The following is a 20,097-nucleotide window of genomic DNA, read 5'->3' as shown; positions in this document are numbered from 1 at the left end:
ATCTGACTAGTATCCATGAGGTTGTGGGTTTGATCCCTGGCCTCGCTCAGTGGGCTAAGGATTCGGCATTGCTATGAGCTGTGGTGTAGGTTGGCAGCTGTAGCTCCAGTTTGACCCCTAGTCTGGGAACTTCCACATGCCCTGGTCGCAGCCCTAAAAAGACACACAGAAAAAATGAATGTTTATTTAGGACTGCTAACATTCATTCTTATAGCAGATTTTGACCCTGCTTAGGATTGTTTTTTAGTGGGACACTGTGTGGCGGATGTTGTGATTTTATTTATTCTTTCTTTCTTCTTCTTCTTCTTTTTTTTTTTTTTTTTTGCTTTTTAGGGCCAAACCCTGTAGCATATAGAGCTTCTCAGGCTAGGGATCGAATCGGAGCTGCAGCTGCTGGCCCATGTCACAGCCACAGCAACACCGCATCCAAGCCGCATCCTCCGCCTGCACCACGGTTCCTGGCAACGCTGGATCCTTACCCTACGGAGCAAGGCCAGGGATCGAACCCGCATCCTCATGGATACTAGTCAGATTAGTGGCCACTGAGCCACAGCGGGAACTCCTGATGTAGTCATTTTAAAATTTGTTTTTACTTTCAGTTATTCATTTGATCACAGTTAACTTTCTCTTGTCGTCCTTGATGGGGCACCGCCTCGTGTATTACAAACGGGTGACATCCCAAAGTGCAGTATGTCTTTCCTTCTTGGCTGTAGCTTCCCGTGTGGAAATATAAATGTTCGTAATTATCTGAAGAAGCGTGTTTGCATATTATTCCTTAAGCATATAATTATCTCATATTTTGGGAAGCATTTTATGTGTAGGCCTACAGCAAACTGTATGTTTTCTTTAAAAGGCAAAGTAGCTAAAAATGAACGTGTGGCAAATGTGCCAGTCACACCATGCTAGCTGTATTTGTTACTATGCCACTGTGCGATTCAAAAGCCACTGATGCAAAAGAAAAGTGCATGGTACTTGCTGTGTGTTTCTAATTGGCACAATTTGCTAATACAGTCCTTGACGCCAGAATTTTGTTGTTCACATATCTGATTTAATATAATTAAGCGGCAGGCACTTTTTCCTTGCAATTTTGGAACACCAGAACAAACAGAAAGAAAGGCTATGCCCATGAATACTAATTAATAGCAGTTCTTGCTAAATAGAAATTGTCTTTCTCAAAGGCAACCATGATAAAGACACTATGAAAAATGAATGCATGAAAAATCCACTTTTTAGAATTGATTCAAGGTCTCCTCTGATTCTCTCCTTCAACCCCCAAAGTATGCAGCAGCTTGAGCTTTGGAACTATGGATTAAATGAAAACCTTTTCTCTTCTCTCATCCAATTCCACTCCCAAGAATCAATAGCCACACTGGCCTTTTTTTTTTTTTTTTTTTTTTTTTTTGCCATGCCTGCAGCATCTAGAAGTTTCCGGGCCAGGGATCAAATCTGCACCATAGCAGTGACCCAAGCCACTTCAGTGACACTGTGGCCTCCTTAACCCACTGAGCCACAGGAACTCCCCCAGGCTGACTTTTAACGATTGGGAAGCGGCTCAAAAGAGCAGGTGAAATCTGAGCTCTGAGCTGAGACACACCCACCCTTCTCCAGGCACAGTGCTGTCTTTCCCCCTTTTCAGCTTCTCCCCACTCAGTTCCCTGACCCCAAGCCCGTAATGACAAGGATTTTTCTTGGTGGCAAGACTTCTCAGTACAACCCTAAATGCACTTACTCATCCATTCACCAAGTAATAATCAGTTAAATGTCAAAGACCATGTTAGGTACTAGAAATAAAATATTAACCAAGATATCCCATGCCTTCGGGAAGTTTCTAGTTTAGTGAGGAGAAGTCAGTCAGCTCTAACAATTCGGAATGACAAGTGCCTCCCAGGGTGCTAGCAGAAAGCCTCAGGATGCTTAGAGAAACCTTCCTTTCAGAGGTGACATTTGTGATGAGGCTTAAAGAGTGATGAGGGGGAACCGAAATGCCGCAGGAAAGGAGAGCCTTTCGGAGAACTAAGGGCAGGTGGAGAGGCCCTGCTCACCCCACTGTGTACGACGTGATGTCATAAATCAGCAAGTGGCTGTGGAAACTGGCCTGGGAAACAATCACGCTCCCTCCTTCCGAAATATCGAAGGAATTTCCAGCTAAATCCTGCCTCAGTCATCTGTGACCTGTGTCTTAAGAATAGGCTTCTTCCTCGTAGAATTATTTGTATAATGATGCTCTACCTTTTCTTGGTGGAAGATTTGGTATGTTTTCTTTTGCTCTGTAATGAGAAATATATTCTTATTTGACTTGGCAATCTGGAAGCCCAGAGCTGTATTTAAATCTAAACCGTAGGGCCTTGTCATATGCTCCTGTTAGATTTTTCTTCGTCAACCATGTTTTGTTGAAGGAGTATGTTTTTTGACCTCTCCCTTTATTTCTAACCATCCTGCTCCGCTATGTGTCACCTCGGATCATTGCAAGTGTATATATGCAAATTGCAAACACTTATTTCTGTCGTACATTCCTGTAAGATATTCTCACATGGCCTTGATATAGTTTGAATGGCAATTGAATTACCTCAGTATCCTTGAAATAAAATGCACATTTGCCTAATCACTCAAAAATCTCTTTGAAAATCACAAAGATGGCTTGTGGGCAACACTAACATTCATAAAACATACAAAATCATTATTCTTTACTTATCAAAAAAATAGCAATCTTTGCACTGATAGTGTTATTGAAAAATCAGCATTACTGCATCCATGATGAAGCTTGCATGCAGAAAAGTTTAAAAAATTGTTTGCTACAAAGCACTCAGAATTACTCTTTCTACAAAGTTTATTTCCACCCACTTATTTATACTATTAATGCATATCATGAATGAGTTATCTATAAGCTACATCCCATAATATATTTGCATTTCCAAAATAAAAGAAATATTCAATATGAATTTTAAAATATGTCCCCATCCTGATCATTCTTTTTCCTCCACTTTTTATTATTTAAAACACATTTGTTCAATAGTTTAAAATCTGGAGAAGTTCAAGGAGCATCCTTAAAATGAAGACTCAGTCTGTGCCACATCTTTTTGAGGATAAAATGTTCTAGGAGATCATAATGGAACAAACTGCTCACTGGAAGACAGCAATTACAGGACAAACGGTGCAGTCATCGCAGTGCGTGCCGCCACAAGTAAACTGCAGGTCCAAATGGCAGACATAGTCCCAAATTAGAGTGAAGTCTTTTCAAAATCATAGTCTACAAGAAGGAAGAATGAGAGTTATGTTGAGAAATTAGATGTGATATTTTACGGTAAACACTGAGAAAGAAGCTAGAATCATGTTAAATAAGCAGCTTGAGACGGAAAGCCCTTTTATTTATTTTAATTTTTCTATTAAAGTATAGTTGATGTACAGTGTTGGGTCAATGTCTGCTGTACATACATACATACATTCTTTTTCTCGTACTGTCTTCCATCCTGTTCTATCCCAAGAGACTGGGTATAGTTCCCCGTGCTGTACAGCAGGGCCTCATTGCTTCTCCATTCTCAGTGTAAGGCGTCTACTAACCCCAAACTCCCCATCCATCCCACTCCCTCCCGCTCCCTTTTGTATCTGTTTGGGTTCTGACCACTCACTCACCACTAATCATTCGCCTTCCTCCTTTTTCCCTCCCTCATTTTTTCCATCCTTATCTTTCTTTCCTTTACTCTTTTTTTCCTGCCTTCATTCCTATATCTCTTAGACTTACGAACGCATAGATACATGGGAATAAAAATTCAATAGTCAGTGTCACTATGACTTCGCATTTTGTGCTCATTCTCAGTGTGTCTGCCTTCTGTTTTCCTGCATTAGATGAGGTTAGACTCTTTCAGGCTTCATACACTTCTAACCGCATCCACATCGAAGACTTAACAGGCAGGAGCAGATCAATTCTAGTTAATCCCAGAAATAAATACAGAGACGTAAGACGCTCAAAAAAGAGCTTGGAGTCGTGCGCTTTCCCCTTAGTGACTTGAGTCTCACTAAGTCCAACAGGAAGACATTCTTCGTAATGATCTTTTATTTTATCAAATCCTCATTTGTGGTGAAGCAAGAGATATTTACCTTTATTCTATAGCATTTGCCTTATTTGCATCTTTTCCAGTTAATTTTCAAAGTTGCAGCTTGAAATAGATTTATTTTATTTTGTTATGTTGACATGTAATTTTCTTTATCCTGCTATCAAAAAAAAAAAAAAAAAAAAAAAACCCACTGGAAAATACGTTCCATCGAAATGGAGGCCCGCGGTCTTTCTGGTGGTTGAAGAGAAAGTTTACATGCAGACTTTCCCCATGCAATCTCTAAAATACATCCATCAGCAGTTCTACTGATCGACAGCCAAAGGTTTCTAACCCACGTGGCATTAATTTCTCGGCGCCAGAGGACAGAGCAGGGATCCTGTGAAAAGAAAGAGTCGTTTGTTTCCAGGAGAGCAGCGGGCGGCAGGTTCTGCACCCCGGGTTTCTGCCCATGCTCTCCCCAGCTGCTGCCCAATAAATAAGAAAAGATTACAACCTTAAACCTGGAAAACTTAGAGAAAAATATTGGAACGTTTTATGTGAGCTTATAAAAATCCTCAAATGATTTACTTGGAGAGACACCTTCACTGCGTCCATGCGCAGGGATAACGCCGCCGCCCGGCCTGGGACGGGGGAGCGCTGCTTGGGGAACAGGTTCCCCGGCTGCGGCGATAAAGCAGGGCCCGGCGCGCTCCCGCCTGCCACCCGCCCCGCTTCTGACTGTTCCTCACAAGGAAGGGAGAGCCCGTATACAAATGTATGTCCTCGGACGGTTAGGACCCTGATTTTCTTTTTCCAGGACAGGTCTTTTTGTTCTTAGCGACTGCATTTCCCAGCAGGGTGGCTGCCACGAGTTTGTGTGTCTTGCGTTTAGACAAAATAAAAGAAGATTCTGATGAAAGGACCTGCTCTGTTGCCATTGACGTCTGCAGAGAGGAGATGTCACAGGGCTTTGGCTCTGTCTGTACCCTCTCTGCCTTCTGCGCCGGCCGCTTGGAACGAGGACACCATGTCTGCGGTATCTCACACTCAGGCAGCCCTCCTTCTGGAGGTAACGTATCTCGGATAGCTGCTCAGATGACCTTTTTTTCACGTTTGGAGCAAGTGGGCTACTGGTTTTTTTTTAATTACTCAGTGAATTTTATTACATGAATAGTTGTACAATGATCATCACAACCCAATTTTGTGGCATTTCCATCCCAAACCCCCAGCCCATGCCCCCACGCCCCCCAACCTGTCTCCTTTGGAAACCATAGGGTTTTCAAAGTCTGTGAGTCAGTATCTGTTCTGCAAAGAGGTTCATTGTGTCCTTTTTTTAGATTCCACATGTAAATGACAGCATATGATGTTGGTGTCTCAGATGACTTTTGAAACAAGGTTGGCTGTGCCTTTTCTGAAGGTATATTTGCTGTGGTCGCAACCAGGGGATGAAGATGAGGGCTGGGTTTCAGTTTGGTCGCTTTTAAGTTTGGTTACTTATTTATTTTAGTAAATAAGCTAAAAGAATTATTGTCCAGAAAATCTGTGAAAGCAGCAGGCTGCACGTCTTCTTTATCAAGCCGAGTTGTTCACTAAATATTTCACACATTTTCATTTGCTCTTACAAACAAGTATACGGAGATGAGGAGCAGGAGGCAGAGATGTGGAAAACCCTCTCTCTTCCAGTACCTGGCACACTTCTTCACCTGTCCTTGGATCACACACTGTGACGTTATTTGTAAATGCCTTGAATTGTTTGCAACTGTGAATGAATATGGTGTCCCCACAAGCGTGAAAAAGAATGTTCCCAGGATCTGCCTGGCAGTGGTGTAAGTGGGATTCTGGATTCAGACATCTCTGCCTTCAGGAACCTTCGGTCCATCTGTGACCAGCCCTGCGATCTTAATCTCTCCAAGCCTCAGTTTCCTTTTGTTGCAAATGGGTCATTTTAAGATTTAGCTCGTAAGCTGTGATGAAAATGAGAAATAAAGCACTTAACATAATGCCTCACATACAGTGGGCACACAGTAATTTCTCTAAGCTTATCACTGGTTATTGATCTTCTACAATTTATTTTCTAGTCACCAGTGATGTATATTATATGCCTATTATGTCGAAGGTACCAAGAGTATAATACTGTAACAAAGAAAAAACTAAAGTAAATATGTTTTTAGGATCTTCCTAAAGATAGCAAAAGATAGTAGCAGTGGAATGTTAGGGAAAAGAAAAGATGGATTCTATCGATTGCTATTGGAAAGAAAAGAGGAAGAAGAGGGAATTCAAGAGGGAAGAAATCAGCATTTATCAACAGGAATTATTTTCCAAATAATATGTTTCTAAAGTAGAAAAAGGATGTACATCTTTCACTTCACTTTTTTGAGCGTTAGAAGAATTGCGTCACGTGAAAGTGTTCATTCTTTTTAACCACAAGGCCATTGACACATCCAGGCTCTTAAAATGACATCTGGTTTACTGCCTATGTGGAATTCCTAAAAGTATTTTGACACAAATGGCGGAAGAAAATTAAGTTGTAAGTTTTGGTGCCATTAACATTGTCTATGATGCCTTGTTCACCACTCAGGCTTATCCATCCGTAGATCTGGCTAAGACGGTCAGCTATGTACTCCAGAGGCTTTCGAGAGCATCTGAACACCTTTCCTCTTCCCTGTGACATAATTTGTGTATCGAGGGGAACTGCATCCCCCTTCTTTTTTGCATTAACCTTTGGAGAGCTAAACAATGTATTGCCCATTTTGGAGAATTTTTCCAAAACGGGGCTCAGGTCTATTCTTTAGGCAACATGATGCAATGCCTTTGCTGTTGTTTTATTTTCCTTTTTTTCAACCTTGTCTCTCTTTCTTCTCAAGATGCAGTAGTCTACATTTATCTTCATTGATCTCTAGCATTTACCTTCTTTTAGCCCAGGTGTGTAAGTGATCCAACTTCTGCTTCTGACTGTACAGTTCTGTATTATTTACTCTTCTCCTGACACTGTTATCATCTGCAATATCAGCTATCGCTGCTGTGGCATTTTTCCTCTGGGTCACAGTATAAAGTCAACCCAGTGTACAGCACAACTCTCTCTGGGGGTGGGTCTTCTCTGGTAATTGTTGCATGTTTCCAAAAGATAAGCCTCAGTACTTTCTGTTGAGTATTTCTGTCTCTGAAGATAACAATTAGCCTCTTTAGGAAATAATTATCCTTGAACTTTAATTCTAATACTAAATGTAGCCGTCTTCAGAATCTTGTAAAACCAATCCGTGAAAGCCTTCTGCTTCCTCGGTCTATAAAACAGGATCAAACATGTGCATCATTTACTTGTGCAAATGCAGATGGTTTAGAAGGCATAAGTGTTCTTTTACCTTGGTGTGTATGTTTAAAAATCAATATCTGGCTGATATTAGTAGCTCTAATTACTGAGGGTTTTAACTGGAAGGTCTAGAAATTTTGGAGAAGGTTAAACTTTAGGGAAGAGCAAAATTTTATAGAGTACTGAATTCTCTGGCCATGGGTTAAAAGGAGAAACTAAAAGAAAATAGAGGCGGGAGAATTTTGACTCTTAAAATTTTTGAAGGCAGTTCTAATAGTGTCTTTTTTTTTTTTTTTTTTTTTACTTATGGATAATTTTATTTTTATTTTTTACAGAATAAAATACACACATTTAAACACAGTTACATTCACACAGACTATTACATCATGGATCTTAAGAAAAAGATTAAGTGACTCCCATTGGAGAAGTGGAATGGAAAATATGCTGAGACAAATAGGAAATTTATTCTATACTTTATCCCATTTTTATGGTTTTCATCTTTACTACTTAGTTTTATCTATTACATTTCAATTTTTCTTTAAAAATTAGCATTATATCAAAATTGTTATATTATGCAACTGAAATTTATAAAGAAAGCCTTATATACCATTAAATATTTTATATAGCATAATAAAAAGAATGACTTAACTGGTAAGAATAACAAAAATAATACACCCTCTGAAAATAAGTAAAATATAAAATGCATAAATTGGTTAAAAAACAATGTAACTATATAAATATGTCCTTACAATTTGTTACATCTTATTGATTCTTCAATAAAGGCATTACACCATTCTAGGTGATGTGATAAACAAGACATTATAGACCTTACATTGTACCATGGAGATAAATTGTTATTAATAATACAATTGTGGAACTGTATTATTTAATTGTACAGTTTCATTATTTAATTATAATTATCATAAATTCATTAATATTAATTATCATAATTTCAGAATAAGATGTAAGACTTCAGCATTCCAAGAATGATGTCAAATGACCCTCTTCATGGTGGATTATGCACTTATTGACTATGAGATATATTTCTTCTCCAGAGATTCCTTGTTTGTGTATCAATTGTAGATTTCTGGTTTGCAGTCATTCTGAAGTTTTGATATAAGAGTCTATATGTATACGAGACTGTTTTAAGTTGTTGTTCTCTTAATTATAAGTGCATCTCCAGTGTCCTGTATTTGTACCCACCTCTTCTCATGATTTCTGATTTTGGTGGGTATAATCGTGCATGGATGATTTTGTATCTTTACTGTATATATACCTTTACTGCTGAGCCTTGTCATTTGTGGCATTTTTGTTTCCTGTTGCTGTCTTGTCTTTCCTGCCTAGAGAAGTTCCTTTAGTATTTGTTGTAAGGCTGGTTTAGTGTTGCTGAATTCTCTCAGCTTTTGCTTATCTGAGAAGGCTTTGATTTCTCCTTCAAATCTGAATGAGAGCCTTGCTGGGTAAAGTAATCTTGGTTTGAGGTTTTTTCCTCTCATCACTTGAAGTATATCACGCCACTCCCTTCTGGCCTGCAGAGTTTCTGCTGAAAAATCTGCCAATAACCTTACTGGGGTTCCCTTGTATGTTACTTGTTTCTTTTCCCTAGCTGCTTTCAAGATTTTCTCTTTGTCTTTAATTTTGATCAGTTTGATTAATATGTGTCTCGGGTGTTCCTCCTTGGGTTTATTTTATATGGTACTCGTTGTGCTTCCTGGATTTGAGTGGGTGGTTCCTTTCCCATGTTAGGGAAGTTTTTGGCTATTATCTCTTGGAATATTTTTCTCTGTCGCCTTCTCTCTCTCTTCTCCTTTTGGCACCCCTATAATACGGATGTTGGTGCATTTAACATTGTCCCAGAGTTCTCTGAGACTGTCTTCATTTGTTTTCAATCTTTTTTCTCTTTTCTGTTCTGCATCCGTAATTCCCACTAATCTGTCCTCCACCTTGCTTATTCATTCTTCTGCCTCCTGTATTCTGCTCTTAGCTGCTTCTAGTGCATTTTTTATTTCAGCTATTGCATTTTGTATCTCTTCTTAAGTTGTATATCTTGTATCTCTTTGGTCAGTGTTTCCTGTAAGTTATCCATCTTTGCCTCCAGTTTATTTCCAATGTCTTGCATCATCTTCAGCATCAACAATCTAAAGTCTTTTTCCTGGAGGCTGAGAATCTCCTCGTTGCTTAGCTGTTTTTCTGGGGTTTTTCCTTTCTCCCTCATCTGGGTTAGAGTTCTTTTCATTTGTATAGGTTTTTGGTGTGGTGACCTTTTTACAGATAATAGAGTTGTAGCCTGTCTTACTTCTGGTGTCTGCCCCCCTTGTGGCTGAAGTTGGTATGGGGGCTTGGTGTAGGCTTCCTGATGGGAGGGGCTGATGCCCGCCCACTGGTAGGTGGAGCTGATTCTAATCCTTCTGGTGGGTGGGGCTTAGTCTCTGGATGGGATTAGTGGCAGCTGTGTGCCTGAAGGGTCTTTAGGCAGCCTGTTTACTGAGGGGTGGGGCTGTGATCCCACCTGGGTTGTTGTTTGCCCTGGGGCTTCTCAGCTGCGGACTGATGGGTGGGGACAAATTTTCCCAAATGGCCCCCTCCAGAGAAAGGCAACTGCTGAATATTCCCGAGAGCTTTTCCTTCAATGTCCTTCCCTCACAACAAGACACATTCACCCCTGTTTTCCCAGGATGTCCTCCAAGAACTGCAGTCAGGTTTGACCCAGATTCCCATGGAGACTTTGCTTTGCCCTGGAACCCAGTGCATGTGAAAGTCTGTGTGTGCCTTTTAAGAATGGGGTCTCGGTTTCCCCCAGTCCTGTGGAGCTCCTGTGCACAAGCCCCGCTGGCCTTCAATGCCAGATGCTCCAGGGGCTCTTTCTCCCAGTGCCAGATGCCAGCATGTGAGGGTTTGATGTGGGGCTCAGAACTCTCACTCCTATAGGTGAGTCTCTGTGAGCCAGATAGTTTCCAGTCTGTGGAGCTTCCCACCCAGGAGGTATGGGGTTGTTTATATCACGAAATCACCCCTCCTACCTCTTGATGTGGCCTCCTCTTTTTCTTCTGGAGTAGGGTATGGGTTTCTGGTCCATTTGGGTGGAGATTGCTCAGTCTTTAGTTGTGAATTTTGTTGTTTTTAGGAGAGAAGTTGAGCTCCAGTCCTTCTATTCTGCCATCTTAATCCCCTCTCTAATAGTGTCTTAATGAATAACAGACATTATTTCACAGGAAACACTCCATGTAGATTTGGATAAGTCTATTTATTTCCTTTATATATCTTACAACTGAACTGCTTGGTTTATTTCTAATTCTTTAGTAAAAGCTCTTTGTGTAGTAGGAGTAACCCATTATCATATGTGTTGGAGACATTTTAATTATATTACTTATCCTTTGATTCTATTCTAGTATATTTATTTTCTCTAAAAGACATCAAAAATAATCAAACCTCTCAGTCTTTTATAATACGTCTGTGTCATCTTGAGTAAAATGTCCTTCCCTGCTTCCTATCTATGAATAGATAGACAGACAGACAGACAGACATTGGTAGACAGGTGGGGAGAAGGAGGGAGAATTCTGGTTGTGGCAGAATAGGGAGATGAGTGGGGTAGGAGTAGGGATATGATCAGTGTTAAGAATAGAGGTAGAGGAGTTCCTGTTAGAGCTCAGCAGGTTAAGAATCCAACTAGTATCCATGAGGATGTGAGTTCGATCCCTGGCCATGATCAATGGGTTAAGGATCCAGCATTGCTACAAGCTTTGCTTTGGCGTAGTTCACAGATGCAGCTCAGATTTAGCATGGCTGTTCCCTAGCCTGGGAACTTCCATATGCCACTGGTCTGGCCCTAAAAGGGTAAAAGAAAAAAAAAAAAAGCAGCGATAGAAATAGACAGAGGTATGTAGTCCTTGGGAAATGTATTCTTGCAGGTAACTTTAGTTATAGGAGCTCAACTATGGCCAAACCATTCATTTATGCACTGATTCTTATGCCACTGTGGTATCGTTCTGGTTGTAGCTTTATAGCGTTTTATTAACTGATAGAGGAAGTTCTTCTCTCATATTCTTCTTTTTCAAGATTTCCTGTTTCATATTTATTATTAAATTATTTTGATCAGCTGAAATGAGATACCTTGACATTTCGATTGCAATTTTATTAAATGTGTATATAGATTGAGATTGTTTTACATCCTTGAAATATTGAGTCTTTTCAGCCAGAAACAAAGTATGTCTGCCTGAATTTTAAACGTTCTTAGTTTCAAATTCTACCTCTTAACTTGCTATTTAATATTCATCCTGTTAGTTTGGCTCCCTAAACATCAATTTTCTCAACTCATTTTGGCCTAAAATAACGTCTTACAGAATTATTAAAAACTCTAAGAGGAAAACATTTGATGTCGTTTTAGAAGATGAATTTAATGCTTAGCACAACAAGCCTATACCTTCCATCCAATCTTAGCCCCACTTCTAGCGAAAGAAGGGACATGAGGGAGTGGGTATAGAAAGAGCATAATTTTAGACATTTATGAGCCACTTTCTACCCCATTAGTAGTTTTCATTATTACCCTAATACTGTGGTATTCACAAACTGTTCTACTTGGATCTACCTTTGAAATATATCATTCTAGGAGTTCCCGTCGTGGCTCAGTGGTTAGTGAATCCGACTAGGAACCATGAGGTTGCGGGTTTGATCCCTGGCCCTACCCAGTGGGTTAAGGATCTGGTGTTGCCAAGGTGGTGTAGGTCGCAGACGTGACTCGGATCCCGCATTGCTGTGGCTCTGGTGTAGGCCGGCGGCTACAGCTCCGATTCGACCCCTAGCCTGGGAACCTCCATATGCCACGGGAATGGCCCTAGAAAAGGCAAAAAGACAAAAAAAAAAAAAAAAGGATAAAGAAATATATCGTTCTATTTTTTTTAGTCCTTCTTACAAGGGAACCTCAAACCTCTGTAGAAAATGATGCAGCGGACGAAGTGACTGTGATGCTGGACCCTGTTCAGTCACTCTCAGGCATGACCGAAATCAGCACATAATAGATCTTGAAGGAGTGGGGCTTCCAAGTTCTTCAAACAAAACAAACAAGTGACCATGGCAACAACACCCTTTCTTGGCTCTTTAATAAATAGGCTGGGTCGTGTCTTCATTCCAGGCTTTGGATTTCCACTTAACTTGAACTTAAAATTATTTACTTCCTTTATCCTCCCCTAGCTTGAGCTCATGCTCCTGAGTTTCTCGTTGGGTCTGACCCGAGCAGGGGAGGCGTTCCAAGCATCCAAGCTGTGCCAGCCTGGAGAGGAGGGCTTGCTTTTCAGCCTGTCCTGTCGGGTCCTGCAGAGACGAGGCTACTGCCTCATCCTGTGGGCTCAGCTGCCACGATGAGAACTCCTCGCTACGGTTCCAGGATCCGGAGAGATTAACAGATCTTTCTTGCTGGGGAAACTGTCATTATCACTAGTGGTTAATAAATAATGTCAGCAAAGGAGACTTACTTCAGCCTCATGAAATGCCCAGCACGCTACCAGATATTACACAGGTTTAAAGAAACCTTTTGTTATGGCCACACCCACAGCATATGGAAGTTCCCAGGCCAGAGACTGAATCCAAGCCACAGCTGCAACCTGCACTGCAGCGACTCTGGATCCTTTAACCCACTGCACCAGGCTAGGGATCAAACCTATGCCTCCACAGCAACCCGAGCCCCTGCAGTCAGATTCTTAACCCACTAGGCCACAGTTGGAACTCCTAAATAAACCTTTTGTTTAGAAAAATGGTTTACTAAATTATTCCCATTGAGATGAAAAAATATATTACATTCAGAAAGGTTAAACCTTGCCCAAGTTCATAAAACTGAACTCAAGACTGTTAGTGTTGCTGCGTTTCAGTTAAATTCTCAGGGGTCTGCTTATTAATTTAGGTCAGGATATTTAATAGGACTTCTGCTTGCTGGAAGCTGGGAGGAGTGGGTGCCATCAATGCCCACTTCTTGATCTTCAGTTTTGTCCCTTGTTTTCTTATTACTCTACATCCTGCTCCAGAAACACCACACCCATTAGCAAGATCACTGTAGCGTGATTTGCAAATTAATTGAAGCTGAGGTAAAGATGGGACGTTACAAAAACGGATTTGTTTATGAACTTTGAAGAGCATCTGTTTTGTGGAATGAGGTTACTTTATACAACTTTCATTTGGGATACTTTAATAACTAACTGCTGGGGTTTAGCTTTATTTGCTATTTAAACAGCTCACGATTTAGAAAGATTTTCACCATTGCATTTTTGCTGTTTTTCATAGATTTAATTTCTAGTTTACCCACGTAGATCTGATAGTGCCTCTTTAAATGTATGGCTGCACTTCACTTACAAGTGTTTATCTGTTTATGGGGGTGTTTATCTGTCAGTCCGTCAGCTAGTATTTATTGACAGCCCAAAGAGCATGGGCGTGTTTGTGAACAGGGAGCTTGCAGATTATTTAATTTTGAAAAATGGCACTTGTAAACCCTGGCCGACTAACTCTGTAATGAGGAGAATATTGTTTCCCAAGACCCAGTCGGTGTAGACACTGTTGGAAACGCATCTTTTGTCCTCCGGGGCGTTAATCACATGTGCTTGGTGACTCCCAGGAGAGCCACCTGATGCACAGTTGCATTTTTGTTGGTCACACGCCTACGGTGTGACCTGTAACACATCACTCCCCTGGCCACGTGTGTGTGGGGAGCTCATGAACTGCTCCGTGCGGACATACTTGCCTCTGAATGTCAGAGTGAGAATGAGGGCAAGCCTGGAAACACCCACCCACCTGCGATTCTTTACAGCTGAGACACTGGGCGAATCATGCAGCCTCACCTGACTTGGGTCTTCCTCTGAGAGATGTCAATGTCATTATATTCACAGTAACGTGAACAAGGATTTGCTGAACACTTACCATGTTCCAGCCTTTGCTAAGAGTTGCAGGTAGATTATTTTATTTTTATTTTATTTTTAGGGCTGCATCCATGGCATAGGGAAGTTCCCAGACTAGGGGTCCAGCTGGAGCTGCAGCCGCCGGCCTACACCACAGCCACAGCAACACAGGATCCAAGCCACATCTGCTACTTACACCATAGCTCACAGCAATGCCAGACCCTTAACCCAGTGAGCAAGGCCAGGGATTGAACCCACATCTTCATGGATGTTCGTTGGGTTTGTTACCGCTGAGCTGCAGCAGAAACTCCTAGATAGATTTTTTTTTTCCCCTTTTTAGGGGCACCCCCACTGCATATGGAGGTTCCCAGGCTAGGGATCTAACGTAGCTACAGCTGCCAGCCTGCGCCACAGCCACAGCAATGCAGGATCCAAGCCGCATCTGTGACCTACACCACAGCTCATGGCAATGCTGGATCCTTAACCCACTGAGCGAGGCCAGGGATTGACCCCACAACCTCATGGTTCCTAGTCGGATTCGTTTCTGCTGAACCATGACAGGAACTCCCAGATAGATTATTTTAAAAGAATTCTGGGAGTTCCCATTGTGGTGAAGTGGTTAACGAATCCAACTAGGAACCATGAGGTTGCGGGTTCGATCCCTGCCCTCGCTCAGTGGGTTAAGGATCTGGCGTTGCCATGAGCTGTGGCGTAGGTTGCAGACACAGCTTGGATCCTGCATTGCTATGGCTGTGGCGTAAGCTGGCAGCTACAGCTCTGATTCGACCCCTAGCCTGGGAACCTCCATATGCCGATGGAGCAGCTCAAGATACGGCAAAAAGACAAAAAAAAAAAAAAAATATATATATATATATATAAAAGAATTCCTATAATAAGCCTCACTTACACCATTATCATCTCCATACTCATCCTACCCACATCTGACTTAAAGCATTTCAGTGGCTTGTCACTGCTTTAGGATAAAAACTAAAATCCTTTGCATGACTTATGTGTTTCCATACCTCTGATGGTTTTTCGTTCCTGTTCCCCTTCGCTCTCTGTGCATCGGCCACACCAGACTTGCTTGCTTGCTTCCCTTTTTTCCACCGAGTTCTTGAACGCCATGTTTACCTTCCTCCCATTGAAGAGACACTAAGGAGGAATATTTGCAACATGTAAAACCAAAAGTTCCATATGATCAGACAGAAGAAGATCCTTAAATCAGTTGGGAAAAGAATATTATCTAACTTCTAAAAAAAGCAGGCAAGTCTCTACAAAGAAGCAACTCAAAAACTAACTAGGAAACACAAGTAGAAATAAATATTAATGCTCAATTTCACTAGTTTTTAAGGAAATGCAGATTGAAACAATGAGATGGGATATTTGCCGGTGGGAGTTCCTAGCATTGACAGAAATCGTCAGGGAAAGAGAATTCTAGTATCTTTCCCATCCACTTGTATACATGTATACTAAGATACCAGTGATGTGTCTTCATAGCATTATTTATGTATTATGAAGAAGATCTGCCATTCATGTAAGTGTAATGTATGTGAAAGCAAGAAAGAATCAGTGAATAACAGAACATTGATACATTGTTTCAAAGTATGCTGGACATCACAGAGAAACACATTCCTGCAACTCCAGCATTTCCCTTTTTCTATTGTACTGGTGAAATATATAAAACCATATTCGCAATAAAGGTAGAAACCAGCAAATGTCACAGAAGTGTTTGGACCCAAACACTTGAGATATTCTGCCCTCTAAAGCGAAGTGCCAGATTGAATGCTATGCATTCATCATTTAACAACAAGAGTACACGATGCAGTTGATGAGTTGATATGCCACCTGCGAGTGCTTGTCAAAAGCCCAAGTATGTACAGCTTGTAAATGGCATCATTCAAACTAGAACTGTAGAAAACCTTTACATGTAAGCCGTGAGGGAAAAAACCACACCGCATACATACACGAATTCAAGTTTAACTCTGCCCTTTTTTATACTTCTACTTTGAAATAATTACAGATTCAAAGACATTGCAAAAATGACAGAATCCTATGTATCATTCACCCAGTTCTTCCCAATGATTAGATCTTATGTAACAATAGGAAATTACCAAGACTATAAAATTGATATTGATACAATGCTGGGTCATTTTATTACATGTGCCATTTAAAATATGTGTATTACAAGTGTAGATTCTTAAAACCACCACCACATTCTTGATACAGCACTATATTCCATCACAACAATCTCCTCCACGCAGCCTTTACAGTAACACCCTTCCCTCTCTTTGAGCTCCTCTCTGACCCCTAGTACCCTCCCATATCTTCTCCATCTCTTGTCATTTTGATTTACTCAATCACTTTTATCTTTAGTTTTTTGAGCATTTGTATATGTGAATCTTTCATGTACAAATTTTTTTTTTTTTTTTTTTTTTTTTTTGTCTTGCTATTTCTTGGGCCGCTCCCTCGGCATATGGAGGTTCCCAGGCTAGGGGTCTAATCGGAGCTGTAGCTGCCAGCCTATGCCAGAGCCACAGCAACTCGGGATCCGAGCCGCGTCTGCAGCCTACACCACAGCTCACGGCAATGCCGGATTGTTAACCCACTGAGCAAGGGCAGGGATCGAACCCGCAACCTCATGGTTCCTGGTCGGATTCGTTAACCACTGCGCCACGACGGGAACTCCACATGTACAAATTATTAAATAAGCATTAATATTTAATAAAACTTTCAGAAATAAGCATCACAACTCTCAAACCTTGTTAAGATGACAGTGTTAGCTTAACCATAGCACAGAGAATTCTACCCAATATTCTGCGATGGTCCACATGGGAAAAGACTCCGAAAAAGAAAGGATGTGTGTACACGTATAACTGAATCACTTTGTTGTACAGCTGAAATTATCACAATATTGTAAATCAACTGTACTTCAATAAAACTACAAAATGAACAAAAATTTGGTAATTCTAAACCAAAATTTGGTGATTCTATTGAGCTCATTCAACATATTGGATGAAAATGTTGACAGACAGTGGCAATTACAGCCCTAACGAGGTATACATCCTCTTATTCAGTAAGTAAACCTTTTCAGCAGCTGAAATAACTTTTATAATGAATGGATTCTATTATACTTCATCTATTAATCTATTTCCTCCAAAGACTAACCATCCATAAATACAAATAAAACATGTATTTAGCAACTACTATGTGCCAAATGCTGCACTAATGTAGAATGAAGACACACATAGCCTTGAAGAACCTAAAATACCAATAAGGGTATTTTTAAATAGTCTCTTGTTACATTTTCTTTTTCTAGTCTCATTTCCTGAGAACAAAGTACCTACTGCATAACTGTTTTTGTATAACATTTCATTTTAAATATCACGATGCCATAGTTTTTGACGGGCTGATAGGATGCAGGGGTGCTGCGAATATCCTCAGAAGTCTCCATTTGCCTCTGTTCATTAACTAAAGCTTAGACTATCTGTGTCCTGTTTTGGACCGGCGTTCTATCCCAATTATCATTGGATTTGTAGTTCGATTAAACCTTGATGGGCTGATCCACGGATGTATTCAATCATCCAGCCCAGAAAGCTAAACTCATTTCTGCACATGCAGTACCAGATAATCCAGATTTTCTCCATGTTAATAGATATTTGGGCATGGAGAGAAAACACGGCATCAATCTATATTGGCTATATTAATACAAAGTAACCGGTGCCAGGGCTTCCTTTCCTGTGTAGATATGGCGTATGAGGAAGAAAATAACTAGGAAACAAATAGTCTACTCAGAGTAGAGGCAATATATTGCATTTATAAGTGAAAACGACATATAATAATGACCATGACACGTGTGCTCGTTTCATTCTATGAGGACATGTACAAGAAGAGTTAACATGTATTGCAAGGATGTTGCTGGAAATAGACTACTCCATAGGGAAATGGTATTATAAGATATTGAAGTGTGTTTGTTGTTTCTTTTGTATATTTCTTTGTTTTGTTTCTTTTCTTCCAAAGATAAGCTCCACAAGATAGTGGTAGAAAATATGTGATTTAGATTGATAAACAAGCATTTGATATCCAGCTCTACTATTTATCACCTCTATGGCCTTGAACAAGTTTTCCCATTTGTAAAATTTAATACTACTATTATCTCTGTTTTAGAGTGGTCATAAGTGTTAATCAGATTTTCATTACAAACGCTTAGCACAATACCTGGCATAGTGTAAGAGCTCAGTGAATGTTGGTGGCACTTATTTTAATTATTATATTTAGCACAAATATTTTGAGGAAAGCTTTAAAATTTATCAGTACAGAGTTCCCATCGTGGCACAGTGGTAATAAATCCAACTAGTATCCATGAGGATGTGGGTTTGATCCCTGGCCTTGCTCAGTGGGTTAAAGATCTGATGTTGCCATGAGCTGTGGTGTAGGTTACAGATGTGGCTGGGATCTGGCATTGCTGTGGCTGTGGCTTAGGCTGGCAGGCTACAGCTTCAATTCTGACCCCTAGCCTGGGAACTTCCATATGCTGTGGGTGTGGCCCTAAAAAGACAATCAATCAATCAGTTAATAATTTATCAGTATGTAATCTCCATGGATATTCACAGTTCTCTCTTTAGAATTTCCGTAATGTTAATAATTCCAATGAATACCTTAGGTTATCTGTAACTAAAAATAATGGCCAGATCAAGGCATTTCACCCCGTTCTTCTCAAAGCCAAGTAAAAACAATAAAGAGAATGGAAACCAGAGGGGAAACTCCATCTGCAGTAAAACTGGGAAAGCACAGAAAAACCACAAACTATGACTGAGCGCTGCCAAATCCAGTGGAATTTGTAGCAAATGCAGGACGGTTTCTGAGAGGACATCAACACCTACCAGTCTTTTCAGCCTGCAGGCTCCCTGTGATCAGCCAGGCCTGAAGGGCTCAAACAGTGACGCCCCTGCTTTTGCCATAAGAATTGTTTATGACAGATTAATCAGTTGATCTAAGAAATAAATGGAAAATTTTAGTAGAGCCACATGTGAGGATTTTACCCAGAAAGCTCTAAGAGCTGTTCCACCCATTAGAAGTCAAGGAACAGTTAGATTTTTTTTTTTTTTGTCTTTTGTCTTTTTGTCTTTTGTTGTTGTTGTTGCTATTTCTTGGGCCGCTCCCTCGGCATATGGAGGTTCCCAGGCTAGGGGTCGAATCGGAGCTGTAGCCACCGGCCTATGCCAGAGCCACAGCAACGCGGTATCCGAGCCTCGTCTGCAACCTACACCACAGCTCACGGCAACGCCGGATCGTTAACCCACTGAGCAAGGGCAGGATTCGTTAACCACTGCGCCACGACGGGAACTCCAGATTTTTTTTTTTTTTTTTGAGACAGAAAGATGTACATCAAATGATTTATTATTGACAGCTTACGTGACCCAAATCCAAGGGCCATCGTGGTAAGTCATGCGACCTTGTACGAGATCAAGAAGGAATTTTATCTTGAAGGAGTCGTCCTGCAGGTGCTAGGAGAATGCTGCTCTTTATGCCTGAGCAGGAAATCCTGCTGATGGGGGAGCTTTGGTCGACAGCGTGATGCAGAGACACAGTGCACCATGTGGGGACAGAGGAGACCAAAGGGCAGAGATCTTTATGTGTGAGTTTCTCGTGCCTTGCCATAAAAACAGGACCTTTATTTCCTAGAATGAAGAGAGTGAAAAAGTGTGAGAGCTTCATCACAGCCCTTTGCATACTGGAGACACAGAAAGAAAAGGCAGAGTGAAGAAATCAGGGAAAAAGCCCTAGCGGAGGCAGAGGCTGTGGGCGGCAGTCCCTTGGACTTTGGACACGTGAAGATAAACACACACTACTGTGCACTGAATCTGTATGTTCAAGTTTGAAC

General features: G+C 40.9%; 2 long non-coding RNA genes across 3 annotated transcripts in view; one reads left to right on the top strand and one right to left on the bottom strand.

Moving 5' to 3' along the window:
- Positions 1 to 20,097, top strand: part of LOC102167132 — a 690,997-nt gene that overhangs the window by 646,564 nt on the left and 24,336 nt on the right. The gene's annotated exons all lie outside the window — the stretch shown is intronic.
- LOC106510575 lies at positions 527 to 19,362 on the bottom strand. The gene is made up of 3 exons (XR_001309171.2): positions 19,097 to 19,362; positions 15,239 to 15,368; positions 527 to 3,247 (listed from the first exon to the last, which is right to left on the bottom strand). It is a non-coding gene; the product is annotated as an uncharacterized LOC106510575 (long non-coding RNA).

The sequence above is a fragment of the Sus scrofa genome, chromosome 8 (genome assembly GCF_000003025.6).
Source record: "Sus scrofa isolate TJ Tabasco breed Duroc chromosome 8, Sscrofa11.1, whole genome shotgun sequence".
NCBI classification, from domain to species: domain Eukaryota; kingdom Metazoa; phylum Chordata; class Mammalia; order Artiodactyla; family Suidae; genus Sus; species Sus scrofa.
Note: the sequence above shows the minus strand (reverse complement) of the source record. Positions and strands in the feature narration are given on the sequence as shown.